We start from the raw sequence: 10,393 nt of genomic DNA, 5'->3' as shown, positions 1-10,393 counted from the left end.
TAATTCAAAGGATCTTGCCGTAAACCTTTTCTTTTGAATTGGCTATGGTCACCTCAAATCATAGTACCACAAAAATGGTTTCCAAAGTTTTTTTGTTTTGACACAAAGTGTTTTCTAAATGGCTTACCCATACTTTGTGTATCTTTAAATTTTTTTATAAAAGATTTTACATGTAGTTTTGGTTTCCTAAAGTAAAATAGAATGATCCATGTTTTATTCTATTTCAACTAAGGATCATTCTACCCTTCTAATAGCCTCTCTCATTTCAAATATTTGCTCCTCTCTCACATAGTTCCTTAAAACCATCGGACTCCTTGGTTATCAAACTTATTTATATAATAAAATAGCTTCTAAAAATAAATAAAATAATGTGAGAAGCAATACATCATTAGTTTTCCAAAAATAAATTCTGATAAAACTATTCTATTTTTTTCTCTTAATTAATGCTTTGAAATGATGATTTTATCATTTCATGCACCTTCATTATTCTTGAAAATGCCGGAGATTTATGCCGTGCTCACATGTGAAAAAAAAAGCATAATAATCCATAAAAACTATTTTATTTACTCTTAATTTTTTTTTTCAAAATACCACCTCTGCCTCTTTCCGGCTAAAATTTAAAGTTTGCATCAAATGGAAGGAAAATCCGTTTGAATCAATCTAATACCTTGTGAACCTTTGAACCACACGTCGACCCTCTTTTGTTTTTTTTTTTTTTTTTTTTACCACTTCACTTACGTTCAAAATTTGGGCAATCTTGCAAGTTTGTGCGTATATTTTCTTTGGCAGAGAAGGTAAGAAGAAGAGCACTAAGGAGAGTCAAGTTTTAGGCCAAACCTTGTACGTAATTGCCCTGACCAAACCTGTACCACCCCACCGATCAAATCAAACCCACACCAAGACTCACCCACGAACACTAATTAACACATAACCTGTTCGCCATGGCCGCGTAAACCAGAACCTCCTCGCGTTCCCTTGCACCAGCTCGTCCCCGGACGCGCTCGGTCTCGCGTGCGTGACCAGCACTCACACCCAGCTCGAACCCCCTATTTCTTCTCCCGAACGCACCTGGCCAGAGGACACCCGCCCTTGATCAACGCGATCACGTCAACACAATGGAGCTGACTCCGATCGAGTACGCTCGTCCGCACCACCCGAGTCGACCTAATCTGGATTCAGCACCCTCACATGCGCGCACCTTCCCTCTCCGCTGCTGACGCCAGCACGCCCGCGTCATCTCCCGCAACGCGCGTGACGCCGCTCCGGGCGCGGTTTTCGTCGAGCGCTCTCGCGCGGTGGCCCTGCCCCTTCTCCCGACCGTTTCCCGCGCAGCGCCTCGCTCCCGAAAACCCTAGAGCGCCGCGCAGCCGCTCCCCACCGACCCGGCTGCCCAATGGCGAGCCCATGGACTCGTGCACCGCAGCCCTGCTCCGCGTCCACCGTGCGCTGCTCCGAGGCTATAAAAGCCGCGCCACGGCCCTCTCCTTTCGCCTCACACCACCACTCCCACTCCTCTCCACTCCACACCATCCCTCTCCACGAAGCCACAACGGAGCGCCGCAACTCTTCCCTTCTCCTCGCTGCTCGCCGGAGGGAGCCGCGCCATCGTGATCACCATGAGGGTGGCGAGCAAGTGGAGCTCGCCCCCGACGTCCTTCTCCCTCCCTCTCTGCCCCTTTATGCTCACCCTCGTCTCGCTCTTCCTCACGCGCATAATCTCGCTGTCCGGAGTCCGCCGGAGCCGCCGACGGAGCCGTTGTTCGAGAGCTGCTGCGAGCGTAGAGCCGCCGGGAGGAGCGGCCGCGCTAGTTGGAGGAGCTGCTGGAGGCGCACGTCGACGGCCTTGACCCGCCGAGCCCCCCGCCCAGCCTCCGCCGGCCGCCTCCACCGCCGCAGGTAACCCCGGCCGCCCTCTCTTTCTCTGCTCGCGTCCTCCGCTCGTGCGTGAGGAGAACGACGACCCTCGGGTCGTCCTCCCGAACGTGCCGCATGGCCTTGCCACGTTGGCCCATGCAGGCCTGTCCCACCCGGGTCCTCTCCCCTTTTCTATTTTCTTTCTTTTTATTTCTTCACCACCCCCTGGAAACTCCTCCTGGGCCGGCCCAAAACGAAACCCCGGACAGCCCGAGTTTTCTCCCGCCCGATTTTAAATATTGAAGTTTCGTTAATTTCGTTAAAACCAAGTAACACTCTTCTGTTAATAACTCTAGATATACTAAACCAAATCAAGTGAAACCAACTGTGTTAGCTCAAAAATTTCAATACCTTTCAAATGCCACTGGCCCCATATTTTTAGGATTTTTCTACAATTTTTGGCATGTATATCTTGCTCTATGTATGATTCAGATTCAAGTTAATTCCTAAATTTGAAAAATTAACCTTCTTAAGTGAAACCAATTTTGTTAGCCTTGTTTAAGTACTGACCTTATAAAATAATTAGTTTTAGCCTCTGTTCTTGAAAATTGGTTACTCGTTTGTGTTTAGTACACGTCACATGAGATGTTGAACCAAAAACATTTTTGTTTTTAAAATCTTTGACCACCTCTTTTATTTAAAAATAGTCAACCTATGTTTAATTCTTGCACAACAAAACCCTCTGAGACTTAAACCAAGTTTTTATTGTTTTGCTTAAGATTTCAAATGGTGTTGTATATTGTTTACTCCCTTTTATTTGGTAGTATTTTATAAGCAAAATAAAATAGGAAGAATGATTTTCTGCTTTTCCAAAAATGTTTGCAAATAAAATATGAATGTTTTTTTTATGCCAAACCAATGCACTTGTCTTCTTTGTGATGTTATCTACTAGGGGATAATTATTTTGTGCCATGGTGTTAACAAGGGAGGCAATTGCTAATTAATAATGCTCTCATGACTATGAAATAAGATAAATTGGTTTTCTTCTAAAGTTGGTTTGTAGTATCTACAAGTCCTTAGTATGTTAGCCCTTAGTTGAATGTTAAATTATGATTGTTCAATGTTGCTTTGATTGGTGCAATGTGTTGATTGTGTTCCTTTTATATTTTCTCGGCGATAGATGCGAACAATTCCGGAAAAGAAGATGAAGTGGTTCGGACGAGGATTTTATTTATATTGTTGGAATTCTTATGTGATGAAGTTGAAGAAGTCCAGGGACAAATAAGCCAACCAAGGCAAGCCATCTCTTGATCTCTCGAATGTTGAATCACATATTGTGGTTACTTTGTTGTTATTCTTGTCCCTTGATCTATTTTGTGTGGTATCTACTTATGTTGATGGAGCATGCTCACCGTGAGCATGTTCAACTCTCTTTGGCACCTCGCCGACAAACCCCTTTTTGTGAATGGTGGTTGTCAACATCATGATCATGGTGTACCCTCTAAATGTGATGGGTATGCCCACTTACCTTGAGTGTGTCGACCTCTCGACACCCTTTTTGCACCCCTTAGTGGTATGATGGTTAGTATCATGCCCTTGTTATACCTTCTACCTTGTGATGCTATGCATACTTACTCCCAAGTGTGCCGAACCTCTTGTTGATGCTATACATACTTACTCCCAAGTATGTTGAACCCCTTGTTGTTGTTATGCATGCTTACCCCGAGCATGTATGCCCCCTTGACCACCTATTTTACCATCTTCTTAGTGGTATGATGATCAACATCATGACCCTTTGTTGAATCCTCCTACTTATGTTGTCCCCATGCGTGCTTATCCTAAGCATGTATGATCCCCTTGACACCTCAATTATCATCTCCTTAGAGGTATGACGGCTAGCATCATGCCATTGTTATATCTTAGCTCCTACATAAAACTTTAGGTTGGGAACCCCTCAAGGTTTACCTTGTTGTAAATGTTTATGAAAACCTTGGGTGAGATAACCTTACCCAAATGTATGGTTTATGAAGGCAAAAAGGATCTTGTCAAAGATGATTGAGAAAAGGAATGTGTGTGTGGCTTGGGTTTTGAGAAAAACGACACATGGTTCTTTGTATTCGCCTCGAACAACTAAACAAGCGCAACCATAGCTACTCCAACGTGGGCACGGGGCTTAACTTGACGTTTGTTCTTCTTAGCATGAGGCACCGCACAACTATACAAGGGTACGGTTACCCCCGAGTCCGGGTTGTCATGGTTGGGACAATAGTATAACGGGAGGCCTTCGGGGCTGACCCGTCCGGAAGACACTATGGGTCTCCTCGGCTTGGCGGTGGAGCCACGCTCAAGAGGAGGTGAGCTGCCACGGTGCCGGGGAGGTACATACTCCATAGGGTAGGACCTCGTGTTAAGTCGAATGGGCGAAAGGTTATGTCCGGGTATCCGTCGTGGCATATGTCGTTATGCGGGGATGATGCCCACACGATAGGTATCCGGATAGTTGTGGTGAAAGTGTGCACACTCTGCAGAGTTAAAACTATTCGAATAGCCGCGTCCGCGGTCATGGACGGTTGGGATGGCCGTTACGTGAGCCGTGTCGAGTTTTGTTTTAGAAAATACTTTACAAAGGAAGGGAATGTGTTGGATGTACCGGAAGGGTACGGAAAGGCTTGGGCCGACCATATGGAGATGGTCGAGGAAAATGAAACAAATTGGGTGACCCTTCCTAGTGTTTCATGTAGAGAGACTCTTCTTCAATAAAGATATATATAGATGTCGTAGTCTATCTTTTGAAATATCTTCTTTAACAAAGATATAGAGATGTCATAGGATTTCCTTAGTGTCCCCATCGACTGTGATGTCGGGATGCTATATCCACAAGAGAAACTATTCTCTTCTTTATGCTATATCCACAAGAGAAACTATTCTCTTCTTCATGCTATTTCCACAAGAGAAAGTAGCACTTCTCTCTTGTCTTCTCTAGTTAGAATTGTTGTCACCTTCTTGATGGTTTGCGAGTACAATTCCAATGTACTCACGGCTTTGTCCCTGGCTATTTACTTGGCCGGACTTGGAGGAATTCGACCAGATGAAGAAGGAGTTGACGACGTCTATGCGAGCTAGGAACGTCTTCCCGCTCGGCTGCTCGTAGGGTTATGGCAGATGACTTGGGCTCTACGCCGATTGAAGTGATTCTCGTGACTCGATGATTAGATTAGGCCCTTCAAGGCTATTATGTAAAGATTGGTCATGTGACCTCATTGTAATTTTCTTATTCCGTTTTGTAAAGGATGATGTAATTTGATATCAGTTCGGTTATGGGTTCACGGCACACTGATCATGGGAACGTGAACTGTAGACATAACAGGGTATTTCGGGCAGCTAGTCCGGGGTCCCCACATAAAATATCGCGTGACAAAGGGAATTGGTATCGTATGTGAATGGTTCATTCGATCACTAAGTCATCGTTGAATATGTGGGAGCCATTATGGATCTCCAGATCCCGCTATTGGTTATTGGTCGGAGAGAGATCTCAACCATGTCTACATAGTTCGCGAACCGTAGGGTGACACACTTAAGGTTTGATGTTGTAATAGTAGAACTTGAATATGGAATGGAGTTCGAAGTATTGTTCGAAGCCTCGGATGGGATCCCGGACATCATGAGGAGTTCTGGAATGGTCCGGAGAATAAGATTCATATATAGGAAGTCATATTCCAAGTTTGGAAATGATCTGGTGCATTTATGGAAGGTTCTAGAAAAGTCTGGAAGAAATCACTTTGGAAGGCGGAGTCCCGGAGGGACTCCACCTCCCATGGCCGGCCAACCCTAGAGGGGTGGAGTCCCAGGTGGACTCCACCTAAGGTGGCCGGCCACCCCCCTCATGGAAGGGTGGGAGTCCCACTTGAGGTGGGAATCCCACCTTGGGTAGGTTTCCCTACACATGGAAGGTTTTGGGTTGGGGTCTTATTCGAAGACTTGTAGTCCAACACTTGGGGGTTCCACCTATATAATGAAGGGCATAGGGGAGGGGGCCGGCGACCACAAGCCACCAAGATGGCCGCACCCCATAGAGGCCGGCCACCCCCTCTCCCAAACCCTAGCCGCCCCCTCTCTCCTCCACCTCTCACGCACGCTTAGCGAAGCTCCACCGGAGTTCTCCATCGCCACCGCCACCACGCCGTCGTGCTGCCAGAGTCAAGGAGGAGCTACTACTTCCGCTGCCCGCTGGAACGGGGAGAAGGACGTCGTCTTCATCAACACCGAACGTGTGACCGAGTACGGAGGTGCTGCCCGATCGTGGCACCGTGATCAAGATCTTCTACGCGCTTTTGCAAGCGGCAAGTGATCGTCTACCGCAGCAACAAGAGCCTCATCTTGTAGGCTTTGGAAATCTTCAAGGGTGAGTCTCGATCATCTCCTCGTTGCTCCCGTCTTCTAGATTGCATCTTGGCTTGGATTGCGTTCTCGCGGTAGAAATTTTTTGTTTTCTATGCAACGAATCCCTACATGTTCATGTTCTGCATGTTGTAGTTCATCACGAAGTTCTTGTAACTAGGTGGCAGTGATTGGAGGACACGATGAATACCCAGCTGGTTAGGAATCACAATCCCCAAGTCACAGAGCTTCTTCGCGTGCCCAGACATTTTGAGCACGTGCTCGCTTACGGAGCTACCCTCTTCCATCATGTAGCCAAAGAAATGTTTCGAGGCCTCATGAAAGAGCAAAGTCTAAACCCCGTGGTTTGTGTGTTTGATGAAAACACTTGAGTTATCTCACCGTGTGCCTTGAGTATCATTGCTAGATTTGCAAGTGCACGGTGACCTCGCTGGACACGTCAAGATCGGAGGACTGAAGCGTATTTATAGGTAGCTATAGGTTTTCTGGTTTTGTGTGTGTTTCGCGAGGTGACATGGCTGGAGAGAAAAAGGGAAGAAAACCAGTTTTAGCCAGGCCGGTACTACCGGTACCTGTAGCGGTAGTACCGCTACCCCTATAGGTACCGCCCCACGGTACCGCTCTGAGTTCTGCGCTGGAATTGTTCCTCAGTACGAGTTACAGTACCTCTGCGGTACCTGGAGCGGTAGTACCGCTCATGAGCGGTAGTACCGCCCAGGTACCGTAACTAGTTACGGCAGTACCGCTCTGGTACCGCTCCGGTACCGCCTTGGATCCAGTAAGGTTTGGACCCCATTGCGGTACCTCGAGCGGTACCTCTAGCGGTAGTACCGCTCTGCGTCCACGTGGACCAGATCTGGGGAATTCGAACTCAGAGCGGTAGTACCGCTTCCCAAAAGCGGTAGTACCGCTTAGGCAAAAACTGGACATAACGGTTGGATTTGGAGGAGCCTATATAAGGGCTCCTTCTTCCCCAACTCGTTTTTATCTCTTCCCTCTCTCTCTCTCCTCCATTGTTGCTGAGCTTAATCCTTGAGGATCTCCCCAACCATCCAACCAATCTTGCTCAAATTTTGAGGAGTGGTGGAGGAGGCCTCGATCTATAGTTCTACCAAGAGAGATTTCACCCATACTTGCTTTTCCTTAGTGGATCTTGGTGTTAGGGTTCCTATTGTGGGACATTGGAGAAAGTGCATCCATGGAGGCTAGCTTGGTGTTGTACTAGCTCCATGGATTGTTGGGAGCCTCCTTGTGGTGTGGAGCTCGCCCCAACCTTGTGAAGGAATCACCGCCTCGACCGGTGCCTTAGTGGAGAAGGGGGAGCACCTTCGTGGAGCTCTCTCGAGGAAGAAGGTGAGGCCTTCCTTCGTGGTGTGGCCGTCTAGCCTCTTGTGTGAGGCTAGCACCTCCTCAACGCAGATGTACTCCCTTTTTTGGGAGGAACTGCGGGAAACAAACCTCGCCTCGTCTCCGCGCCCTCCGGTTGTCCCGCTCCTTACTCTTGCTATCTTGTGATTATTCCTTTGCTTGTTGCACTTGTTCTAGGATCATTGTAGGATCACCAACACCACTAAAGCAATCACCTTTATCTTCCGTTGCACTAAAATTGAAAAAGACTAAAACTTGACGTAGCAACCATTCACCCCCCCTCTTGTTCGCTACGATCCATTCACCTCATAGCTTTCCACGGCCACATGAGTTTCAAAGATAGCTTTAAGCTCGCGGACTAGCTCACAGGGGTCGTGGTGCTCAAAACGCTTTTGGAGCTCTGCCTCTAGGCTACACAGGATGGCACACTGAACTTGGGAGTACTGGGTTTTTCGAGTCTGGTAAACATTCTTTACTTCATCGGTAGCAACCAAGGAAGGTGGGAGGCCTAGCGGTGCATCGAGCACATATTGCAGGTTTCCACCAGTGAGGAAAATCCTCACATGATAGAACCAGTCAGTGAAGTTGCTACCATTGCTCTTAAGCTTTTCTTTCTCTAGGAACTGGCTAAAATTGATGGAGGGGGCCGCCATGATCTACAACATATTTGCAAAGAGTTTAGACTATGTTTATGATAAATTGAGTTCAATTTTAATTCTTAAATTAACTAGGTGAACTCCCACTCAAAACAACATCCCTCACATTGTCTTAGTGATCACACGAACCAAATCCACTACACCAAGTCCGATCTTCACGAGAAAAGATGTAGTTTCAAAGGCAAACACTCAAAGTGTTCATCATATCATTCATATGACTCATGCTCTACCTTTCGGTATCCCGTGTTCCGAGACCATGTATGTACATGCTAGGCTCATCAAGGCAACCTTAGTATCCGCGTGTGCAAATCTGGCTTGCACCCGTTGTATGCACATGTAGAATCTATCACACTCGATCATCACGTGATGCTTCGAAACGACAAGTCTTAGTAACGATGCATACTAAGGATGAACACTTTATTATCTTGATATTTAGTGAGAGGGATCATCTTATAATGCTACCGTCGCGATCTAAGCAAAATAAGATGCATAAAGGATTAACATCACATGCAATTCATAATGTGTGATATGATATGGCCTTTCTTCTTGTGCTTTTGGTCTTCATCTCCAATGCATGGACATGATCTCCATCATCACTAGCATGGCGTCAAGGTAAGTGGCGCCACTTCATGGTTGTCCATCACTTATAGCTACTATAACAACTACTTGAAATAAAGCTATTACATGATGAATAGACACATAGGTCTTTAACAAAATTAAAGACAACCATTAGGCTCCTGCCGGTTGCCATAATACAATAATGAACATCTCATACATCAAATATAATCATCATCACATGGCCATATCGCATCACCAAAACTCTGCAAAAACAAGTTAGACGCCTCTAATTTGGTTTGCATATTTTACGTGGTTTAGAGTTTTCGAGTAAGATCCAATCTACCTACGAACATGAACCACAACGGTGATACTAGTGTTGTCAATAGAAAGAGTAGATTGAATCTTCACTATGGTGGGAGAGACAGACACCCGCAAAGCCACTTATGCAATACAAGTTGCATGTCAAGCGTGGAGCAAGTCTCATGAGACGCTGTCATGTAAAGTTAGCCCGGGCCGCTTCATCCCACCATCCCGCAAGATGCAAAGTACACTAACTAAGAACAACAAAAGCATCAACGCCCACAAAAACCATTGTGTTCTACTCGTGCAACAGATCTATGCATAGACACGGCTCTGATACCACTGATGGGTTTGTTGCATGGAAAACAAAAAAATTCTACCGTGAACATGAACAAAAATGAAGATCCAATCTAGGAAGAAGCAAGATCTAATCTGCCAAGATTGAAGCAACGAGAAGAGCATGAGACTAACCCTCGAAGATTCCAAAGCCTACGAGATTAGATCTCGTTGTTGATGTAGTCGATCGTCCCGTGCTGCAATCCGGCAGCACTTCCGTACTCGGTCATGTCTACGTGTCGATGAAGCCCGTCCTCTCCCCGTTCCAGCGGGCAGCGGAGGTGTGGTAGATCCCCTCGAAATCCCAGCAGCACGACGGCGTGGTGGTGGTGGTGGAGGAGAAAAGCTGCAGGGCTTCACCTAAGCCGGAGCAGACTATCAGTGGAGGGAGAGGGGTGGCCAGAGGTGCAGGGGTGAAGGAGGGCTGCGCTCCCTGCCCCTCCCCTCTTTATATAGGGGGGTGCGGCCAGGGTTTGCTTGGCCCCTCCTCCAAGCCCTATGGCCGGCGGCCAAGAGAGGGAAAGGGGGAAAACTCCCCCCCCCCAAGTTGATCCCTCCCTAGGGTTTGGGGCTTTGGGGCTTGGTGCGCCTGGCCCATTAGGGCAAGGCAGCACCCCCTCGGCCCATGTTGGCCCCCCTAGGTCGTGGGTCCCATGGTGGACCCCTCTAGAACCTTCTAGAACCTTCCCGGTCTTCCACCGGAAAAATCCCGAACTTTTTCGAAACCTAGAAATCAACTTCCCTTATATGAATATTGTTCCCCGGACTATTCCGGACCTCCTCGTGATGTCCTAGATCCCATCCGAGACTCCGAACAAACTTCGGTCTCCATCTCATATTCTGAATCTACTTATGCGACATCGAACCTTAAGCGCGTCACCCTACGATTCGTGAACTATGCAGACATGGTCGAGACTCCTCTC

This window comes from Lolium rigidum, chromosome 4 (genome assembly GCF_022539505.1).
Source record: "Lolium rigidum isolate FL_2022 chromosome 4, APGP_CSIRO_Lrig_0.1, whole genome shotgun sequence".
In the NCBI taxonomy this organism is placed as follows: Eukaryota; Viridiplantae; Streptophyta; class Magnoliopsida; order Poales; family Poaceae; genus Lolium; species Lolium rigidum.
The sequence above is the reverse complement of the archived record's forward strand: the minus strand, read 5'-3'. Positions refer to the sequence as shown.